At 41.6% G+C, this 10,077-nt stretch overlaps 1 protein-coding gene across 6 annotated transcripts in view; it reads right to left on the reverse strand.

The window, feature by feature from the left end:
* The window catches only part of ARVCF (armadillo repeat gene deleted in velocardiofacial syndrome), a 521,911-nt gene that overhangs the window by 420,252 nt on the left and 91,582 nt on the right, over positions 1 to 10,077 (reverse strand). The window lies entirely within an intron of this gene.

Raw genomic sequence — 10,077 nt, forward strand, 5'->3', positions numbered from 1 at the left:
GGGGTGGGTGGGGCTGGGAGAGTAGGCAGGGGATGGGGCCTGTGTGATCCAGAGATTCAGCAGCAGCCAAATCTCTGAATCAGATTTGGCCGAATAGATTCAGGACAGTGATTCGAATCACCGAATCAAATCACTGTCCCCCAAATCAGCCGAATCTGAAGCAAATACTAGCCACTTTGCACAGGCCTAATATATACATATACATTTACACACACACAATATATCTATTATATACCTACACACTGGTAATATCTTTCAGAAATATAATGGCCAGCTAATGAACTGCAAATCCAATAATTATTCATGTCCTACAAAATAAAATAATATACCTTCCATTAAATATTTTAATGTTCTGAACAAAGGATAGCAACTGAATTTTTACAGTAGCTGCAAATGCCCATACAGGCAGGTGGTCTTCATAAAACAGTGTTTATGAGGATAGCAATCCTCCAAATTGTAGACGTTTTCTTCTTTAAGCTCTTTTGTATACAAGGATTAAAGTAAGAGCAGAATGATGGTCTCAAGCAGAGGCCCACATGTAAATTACTGAAATTAAATTGGGATTTAATTTCATGTGTCATGCTATTCTAGCATGCACATATAAAGCAAACACGTAAGCAGTCATAGCTCAAGTACATAATGTAAGGTATCTATATGTTTCTCTTACACAAGAAAAGTTGTGCAAAATGTGTTCTCCCATACATCAATTTGTGCTAGAATGGTGACCAACTAGAAATCTGTTCTCAAATTCACTGCCTTACACTTTAGCTAGTGACATTAAGCATGATTTTGGCATTAATTTTCCCCATTATTTTCATAGTAGGTTGGTTCTCCCTTCTCAGATTTCAAATCCTCCACCTCCAAGGCAAGCATGTATTATTCACCTATCGGAGGGACTGAAATGTCAGTTTTCTGTAAAATGAGTGTTACAGGGGATCTCAAGGCTCAGCTAGCCCAGCCCCCTGCACAAATGAGGTATTCACTATTCTTCAGCCACCTCAGAAAGGTGCATATCCAGCCTCTTCTTAAAAACATCCAATGAAGGAGATTCCACAACAGATCTATTGTAGCACCAGTTACTTCAAATTCTCCTAAGACATGTTATCTAAAGTCAGGACAAAATGTTCTGTAGTTTTCACCAATCATTTCTGGATACTACATATTGGTCACTAATCATTTAGAGCATCACTTTAGGGAGGCTTAATTAGTCTTTATCCCGCTTTTATGCAACATTAACACTTTGGACCAATCTTGGCCATTGCAGATGCTGAGTGAATCCTCTGAGCCGACAGTCATAGAGTGACTGCAAAACATATCAGAAGTGTGGGTTTTTATACCCATTTTGCACTGGTGAAAGTAACAGCAAGATGCAAAGCCACTGATAATCAGGCCTGAAATAACTATGGCATCAGTAACTACTGTGTTCAGGGGCTGAACACAATTAAGTTAATTCTGTCTGCTTTTAAGTTAATTCTGTCCGCTGTCCACAGAAAGCATTTCTGCTGGGATTTGTTTGTTGCCTCTATTCTAGTTAGAAGGAACTCCGGTTGGTTTTCCGGTGTGCGTGAACAGAACTCATCAGGTGTACAATTATGTTGGCCGGCTCTGTAAAATTTGAAAGAGAACTGTAGCTTGGAGTAGCTGTAACTTGACTCAATAGTGTCTAAACAAAACTTCAAACCACCTACATATGCCCAGCCTTAAAAGCGTGACCTAGTTGTTGCCAGAACATGAGACATCCTGGGGTTTCCAAAGACAAGCTTACTCCAGGGACTAAATTTGCAGATAACAATTCATAGTAAGGACCCAATCTTACTGTCCTTATTCTCTTATGAATTGTTATGAGGCCAGAACCTGATAGATAGTCAGCACCTGCACTTCTAACAGAAGCAGTGGAAGTTGCAACAGTTTGCCACTTCGGAGGATTTTGTATGTAGACTTCAGTGCGACTGCTCATGTGATTATAGACTAAAAGTTTGGAACTTAGTTTCTTTACTTTATTCCCTTCATCTATTTACATTCTCTCTTTCTCCCTCTCTCTCCACCTGCAAACCAGCCATGCCCTTTACGCCCTAGTGATCCCTCACAAAGGACAACACCTCTAGTGAATCAGCTGGAATATTCACGGCAGAGAAACAGGACAAGTACTCTCAAGGGCTGACTCAGCTGCCTTGGTACCACTCTGACCTCCTGCCCACCTGGGGAGCAAGAATTACTTTTGATAGGTAGGTTTTGAGGTATGTGCATAACTGCTATGCCTGTGTTAGAGAGAACCAGGACGCTAACAGGAACAGGATGCGTTTTAACACGGACAAGTGCAGGGTGCTGCACTTGGGCAGTAGGAACCAGCGGCACACTTATACAATGGGGAACTCCTTACTCGAGAGCACGGAGGCAGAAAGGGATCTTGGAGTCATTATTGACTCCAAGATGAACATGGGCCGACAATGCGAGGTCATGGTTGGCAAGGCTAACCGGACCTTGTCGTGCATCCACAGGTGCATCTCGAGTAGAGCCAAAGAGGTGATCCTCCCCCTCTATGCGACACTGGTCAGGCCACAGCTGGAGTATTGTGTCCAGTTCTGTGCGCCCCAGTTCAAGAGGGATGTGGACAATATGGAGAGGGTCCAGAGGAGGGCCACCCGCATGATCCAGGGACAACAGGGCAGACTCTACAGTGAGAGACTGCGGGACCTGAACCTATTCAGCCTCCACAAGAGAAGGCTAAGGGGGGACCTGGTGACTGTCTATAGACTCACTAGGGGGGACCAGAGGGGTTTGGGGGAGACGCTGTTTCCCCTAGCGCCCGCTGGCATAACAAGGAGAAATGGGCACAAGCTGTTGGAGAGGAGGTATAGATTGAACATCCGCAAAAACTACTTCACCGTTAGGGCGGCTAGGAGCTGGAACCAACTTCCAAGGGAAGTGGTGCTGGCCCCTACCCTGGGGGTCTTTAAGAAGAGGCTGGATGCCCACCTAGCTGGACTCGTTTGAGTCCCATTTCTCTTTTTGGGGTTTTTGTTGTTCTCCCGCCCTGGCGGGGGGTCGGGCTAGAAGATCTACTAGGTCCCTTCCGACCCTTAATCTATGAATCTATGAATCTATGACACATGCTTGGCTACACAGCTACAAACACCCCTATGTACTCTTTTGCTTGGTGCTGGCGCTAACATGGTAATCTCTTTGCACCTCCTGGGTTGATCCAGGCAAATGAGGTGAGTTCAGGAGACAGAAGAAAGCTTTTTCCCCTTTCATTTTAAATGCCATTTATCTGAAGGCTTTATTTTCAGAAGAAATTTATAAAGAGAGGAAAATGAGATAAAACCCCCTTCAACATGGTTAATTCCAAGCCTGGTTTTGCATATACTGTAGTTGTTCATTCCAGGGCGACTCATCTGATTACAGGAGCAAGTTTATGAGACTTAGAGCAGATTCCTTCTGCCTGATGTTTTTCTTACTTGACAGCCTTTTAACTGATAGATCATTGCTTTTAATTTAGCTTGACATAAAATCTGCTTACAAATCTGGAAGGGCAGTATGCACTTCCACAGTATTTTGACAATAACAATAGAAATACACAACTTATTACAGTTCAGTTCGCAAGAGCCAGTTAGAATCACAGAATCATAGGAAGTCGGACTGGAAGGGACCTGTAAGATCATCAAGTCCAGTCCTCTGGTTCTTGAGTTTCTGTGGGCTAAACTCTCCCCTCTACTTTTGTGACAGGAGAGAAATTAATGAAGGGAAGAATGCAACTTTGGCGTACAGGGGAGGGGAAGTTTTATTTTTTGTGTGCCATTTTACCCACCTGAAAGCACTGGAGAAGCCACCCCACAGGAACACTGCCCTGAAGGAGTGTCATGGAGTTATGCAGGTGGCTCGGCTAATACCACGAACTCAGGCCACAGATTTATGCATTAAAATCTCAGACGTGATATTAATTCAGCTTATATGTTTTCCTTTGGATTCCCCCTTCAAGGCTGATAATCCATGCAGCTACAGGAGTTTTAACTAGGGAAGGGGACCCAAACCAAGATAGGTAGATATCTGTCTTTGCAAGATGGGTCTGACCCTACAGAGGTGCATGCCTCCTTTATTCACTAGATTTATATTACAGAGGCAACATGCTCCTTTGCAACTTCACAACTAAATCCTTCTCATAAAAGGCTGTGCCTCTCCAAGAACTTCACAGGGTGAACCCAGCAGCTTTCTGGTTCCTTTCATGGACTGTGTTTATTTGTATCATAACCCATGAAGTTCAACCGAGGCACGATTATTGCTAGTTGAAAACTTACCTGTGATGAACCTTTAAGACTTGAGGATTGTAAACAAGTCCCCACCTGGAAACATCCTACTATTCTCTTATTTGTTGAAATGTGCATGATAGAGACCAATTTCCTTTGCTTATTATTTATGATTGTTCCATCTGTCCTGACAACAAATTTGATAAATGGACTAGAAAGTTTAATTCCACTGTCGTTTCTGTAAGTGCTTCATCCTCTGTAGAAATTACGCATTACACCTATCTACAGCTAAATTCCTCTGAATCACGAAAGAAGAAGAATGAGGCTGATATCAAAAGACATGGGTCCCAGTGGTGGCCCTGATACTGCCCCCATTTACAACCTCATGGTTTGTTTCTGTATCCCACTCTTCTCGTTTGTACCTACTTCACAAAGAGATTGGGAGATTTAGGCTCATATTTTAAAAGGCATTTAGGCACCAAGTTCCCACTTATTTCAACTGCACAAAAGTCCTTTTAAAAACCTGTGTCTTAACCCATGTTTGTAGTTTGCTGAGATTCTTAAAATGAAAGAACTGCAAAGCTAACTTCTCTTAACAATGCTAAAGCTTTGCCTGTGTGCCGGAGCTGGAACATAACATACAACTGATTTAGCCTAACAATGTTGGGAGATATTTGTGCTATAAACCAGACCTGGGATGATAATAATGTAATCAATGGTTACATAAAAAGACACTGAATAGATTGTTTCCAAGTTAGGAGATAAGTAAACATAGGAAATAATTGCAAATGATCTAATTAGTCACATTCAGTTATGGCTATTTAAATACAACTTAAACAAAACCTTACCTCAGGGCTCATAAGTGGAAGATGCCTTTTAGCCCTTATGGGTGGCAAAAGGAAACTACCCTCCACCTCAACAAAATCCTGGAAACAGTTATATCATGGTTTTTCAGTCAGGAGAAATAATGAAAACAAAACCCAGTGAAACAATATGACATTGAACTGGGAAAAACTGTCAAGTGCCTTCATTATGTTTTTAGTGCGTAATTAATGCTGTGCAGAACTTCCTCTGCAGCTGGGATATACTGTGACATCTCCAAAGAGGTAATCATGTGAACTGAGGTTCTCATTAAGTCTGGTTAAGAAGTATTGTAATGAACCAAGGAAGTTTAGAGGTTGAAGGATCTGAAAGTGAATTAAATATTACTATTAACTCAGTTCTGTGTAAAAAAAAAAAATCATTTGTTCTTTAGGGTGATTTTAGCAGAGGATATGGAAGAAGAAAACTAAATACGTCTCCTTCTTTAATGATTTTGGCAGGAAGTATAGATACCTATATATAGTATAGACAAATACCTGCCCCGTGGGTTTCTAATTAAAGCTTCACAGCCAGTTTATGTCACTTCTGCCTGGCAAATCTGTGGGCCCAACCCATAGTAAGAGATGGGGGGGAGTTACCCCACTGCATGTCATCGTGTAGAGACGTGACTCTATTCCTGAATTCATCGTGTAGAGACATGATTGTGTTCTCTCATGGCCTTTAGACACAAAACTAGGCCCTACGTTTTTCCCCAGTTTCACTGTTCACATTTACAGGCACCGTAATACTGACAGTAGGTGTCTGACATCTACCCTAGAAGCCATACAGGGAATAACTCTCTTGTTCCTTGCCTGCATGGTGCCTAACCTAATATAGCTGTACTCTCGACTGGGCTCCCAACACAATACAATACAAATATTGCTATTACTACTGCTACTTAGGTAACCTGCCTTAACATTTGCAGAACTGTGTGTTATGCCTATGGTTCCTTTTTATTTGATTAATTTATTCCTCTTTCTACAGGTTATATATAAAAATCAGACTGTATTTTGAACACGAAGTAGTTCCTGTTCCTGCTAGTTGAAAAAAATCTCCAACAGCCCCCAAGACAGGCAGAATCAGAGAAGAAACCAGCTCTAGAACAAAGCCCAACACAAAGAAGTTGAAATGCCCTCGCCCAAACAGCTCTACAACAAAACTGGTGAAGTCCAGCTGAACAACCTGAAGGCACAGCTGCAACCAGTAATTCCAAACTTTCCATGAGATGGCAATCCATCACCAGAATGTGCTGTATTTGTAAACTGAAGTATACGTGATCAAGCATTTACAACTGTGCGTCTTCAAGAGTGTAGAATCATAGGGCTTGTCACAAGGAGGAAAGGCAAGGACACACACAGGGTGTGCAAATGGCAATGAAAGGATGCAAGCAATTATGCACACTGGAATTGTGATTTAAATTATAGCTAAGTCTGCAGTGCCTATAAAGGATGCTCTGTTATAAATCATTAATGACACATGGCAGCAAGGAGAAGACAGCCTGGTAAAATCCTCACAGGCAACTGCCAGCAGGTACTGTAATGAAAAGGAGATATATGGTATAAACTGCCTACAGTTCTCACTGCAACAGCTTCGTTGGGGGCTTAGGGGGAGAGGCACTGACTTTTATCCTTCCTGGCTCTCTTTGCACACCCCTGAAATGCACTCAAGCTGGAATCCAGTGCCACACAACTCCCCTACACACACTTCCCTCATCCAGATGGTATCATACCCCTCATACCCAAAACCATTCCTGCACGGACCTGCTACTGAGGGAGGAATTGCACTCTCCAGCCTCCCCTGGGGCTAATGAATGGCTTTGCAGTAACAATACATTCTTTTGATTATGAGAAAAAAAAATCTCACATAGAGCTTGAATAGTTTTGATTTGTCTGTGTGGCTGAGAGTTACAGTTGAAGATGGGCAGCTATTTCAGAGAGGCATAGAAGCAATCACATCTTTGCTGTGTGAATCCTAACCCCTGTCCTGCCATCCTTTTCTTTGCCACAGATCAGCTTTCACTATAATAAGGCTTCAAACTGGAGGTGGGGGGACACAAAAAAGAAGAATCAATAAGGGTCAATTCAACTCTACCGTGTCTGGGTAAAGCATCAGATTTCATCATCACTCAGTTTCAACCCGATTAATCTAAACAGTAAACTACTAACTTTTTAAATATGTTCTACCCTCAACACAGTGGCTCCATACGGCTTGGATTTTTTCCCTCAATAATCACTCATTTCTGTGGGTGACCTTAAGAATACTGTTTTTATCTAAAACAGTAACATTAACAGTAGTTATACACATCAATAAGGCTCTGCAATCAATAGCGAATAAAAGAGCTTGAAGAGAAAGATCTATGGCCAAAACTGCAGAATAAATCTGATACGTTTCTAAGGATTATTTTCTTTGTAGCATATCCTCTATATTTGTTACAGAAGGATCCACCCATATTTCCCCTTTGCTTTATATCTCCATCTTAGAAAGTCACCACTTGAAACTCCACATACTTCCAATTAATGGTCCCTTGCAAGTCCAGCAAGCATATTCCTGCATCACTGAAGAGAACATGAGTGAAACTCTTCTTCTCAGAGTAGAACCTACTGTTCTACAGACCATGTAGGTTAAGTTTTTCATCCTTTAAATGATAAAATTAGGATGGGAGGACAAAACGCAGAATTACTACTACATTGAGTAACACTGCCCTAGGGCAGGGGTGTCAAACACTTGGGGACATGGGGTCAGTCTGCAGATTGGATCAGGCCCACAAACTGGCCCCAGGCACTGGAACCATTGCATACACAAGGCCAGTCTAGCGTGACCACCTCATACAGTGCACACCCCAAACCAGCCTTGCACACCATGTGCCCAGGACACACACTGCACGAGGTAACTCACACCAGATTGGCCCTGAAAGCAGGCTCTTGTATGTGGGGCCAGTCCATGGACCTGATCTGGACTGGTCCCAGAGCTAGTGCACAGGGCTGATCTGGCAGGGCACCACTTGCAGCATGCACCCCAAACCAGCCCTGTGTGGTACATGCAGTGCCATTTTTGCATGTGCTCCGGGGGTGGGGAGGTTGGCACTTTAATTATAGCAACTTCAAGAACCGCTCTAATTAAAGCACCACCACGTCCTGTGTATAAGCATCCCTATGCTTAAAAATGGCACTGCATTTAGCTTTAACAAGCTTTAGTTCAAGCGCCCCTGTTGCCATTTTTAAGGGAGTACTCTGATACACAAATTCAGCCCATGGGTGCATCTCTGGCACCCCTGTTCTAGGCTGTGTCTCCTGCTGGTGACTGGCTTCATGGAAGATAAAAGATTATTTCTTGCACCATACTAGTGTAAATGCTACACTCTGCTGATATTGAAAATTGTAAGTTTCATCCCTGCCGTGACGTGTGGGGTGACACGAATGGATTACAACTATAAGTTTTGATTTGTGAATTTCAACTAGTATTTTGGACTTCTTAACCCCACCCCCCAAAACAAAGACCTAATTTAAAACATTTGCCTCACATAAATGCTACAATCTGCTTCTGTTTTGAAAATTAACAACAAATAAAAGCTAAAGAACATAGACAAAACCAAAGTATTAGACTCCTTCCTTGCCTCTACTGGCCCTGCAATAATTAACTAAGTAGCTTATGTATCCACAGCTGAGCTGCAACAATCTTTGATCATCACTGTACACAAGACAGGCAACAAATAAAAGCCACATTAATTTCAAGCTCCGTGCTTGTTTTGGTGGATCATACAGTATACTGTTAATTTCAAGCTCTCTTGGAAATACAGGAAAAAGACAAGCTTGCTGATAACCAGAACAAGACAGAGCCCCAATCCTGCAACCATGCAAAAAACACAATTTTAGGGGAATCAACACAGGAATTAAGCAGGCTGACAGCCTTTTGCAGGATCAGGGCCAAGAATGGGAAAGGAAAAGTGTCTGAACATTCCATTATTGGTAAAATAAGACAAATACACCTAACAATTATTACCTTGTGTTTATACAGCAACTCTCATTCCAAAGAATCCCAAAATAAACAGATAAAAGTAGCCTAGGCTTTGGAAGAACAAAGGTTCTTTCTTTTCCCACAGTGATCACAACTCTCTTATGCTTTGGGATCTGCATTGCCTGCTTATAGATACCAAGGTGAAATTGAGGTTTGAGACTTTCCTTCTATTGACAGTCTCTCTCTCCCCATGCTGAAGTGCTACATATGTGCTCAGGATGACAACTGAAAAGGAGCATCTTTGCTTGGAAAGAAAATGCTGGCAGGGCAGTTCTTGTAGAGGGGGATCTTGTGTGAAAAACTTGTACATCTCCCCTTCATGTCAGTATCCTAACTTCAAGATGTTATGTAAGCCTTACCTGTTTCCTTGTGTAACCTGAACTGAGTTTTGAGATGCTATCTGCTATCAATGTAGTATTTTCATTGTTTTTAGGAATCATTATTTTCAATATATGAACTCCCCCGAGCTCACAATAGACACCCCTTTAAAAAAATCTAAATAGTTTATATAAGCCATATCAGAGCAAAACATCTTTTATCCTGTATAATACTATTGAGAAGCTGAGATTGGCCTAATACCAAAGAAAAGTTAACTTCTGAAAATTAGCTTCTTGGCTCCCCCACTGATGCAAGGCAAATCAGAAGTTACCAGCTTGAGATGCTGGCTCATTAATGGCTAGTAATCCTATGATTTCAAGAGAAGAAATATTAAGATTAACAAATGATATACAATATATTAATATATTAAGATAATACATAATATTAAGATATTAATATATTAAAACTATAACATATATTAAGATAACATCTAAACATCCCATCTCAGGTATACATTTCCAGTGTATAAACCAATCCTCATTAGTTTTTAGTGGGCACTGAATGTTTGATCCTCAGCATCAAAGCACAGACTCCAAATTGCTTGAGCTAAAGTAGTAGTTCCTTTAGCTGGAATCAGTAG

Source organism: Gavialis gangeticus, unplaced genomic scaffold (genome assembly GCF_001723915.1).
Source record: "Gavialis gangeticus isolate Ggan-Ray unplaced genomic scaffold, GavGan_comp1, whole genome shotgun sequence".
Taxonomy (NCBI): domain Eukaryota; kingdom Metazoa; phylum Chordata; order Crocodylia; family Gavialidae; genus Gavialis; species Gavialis gangeticus.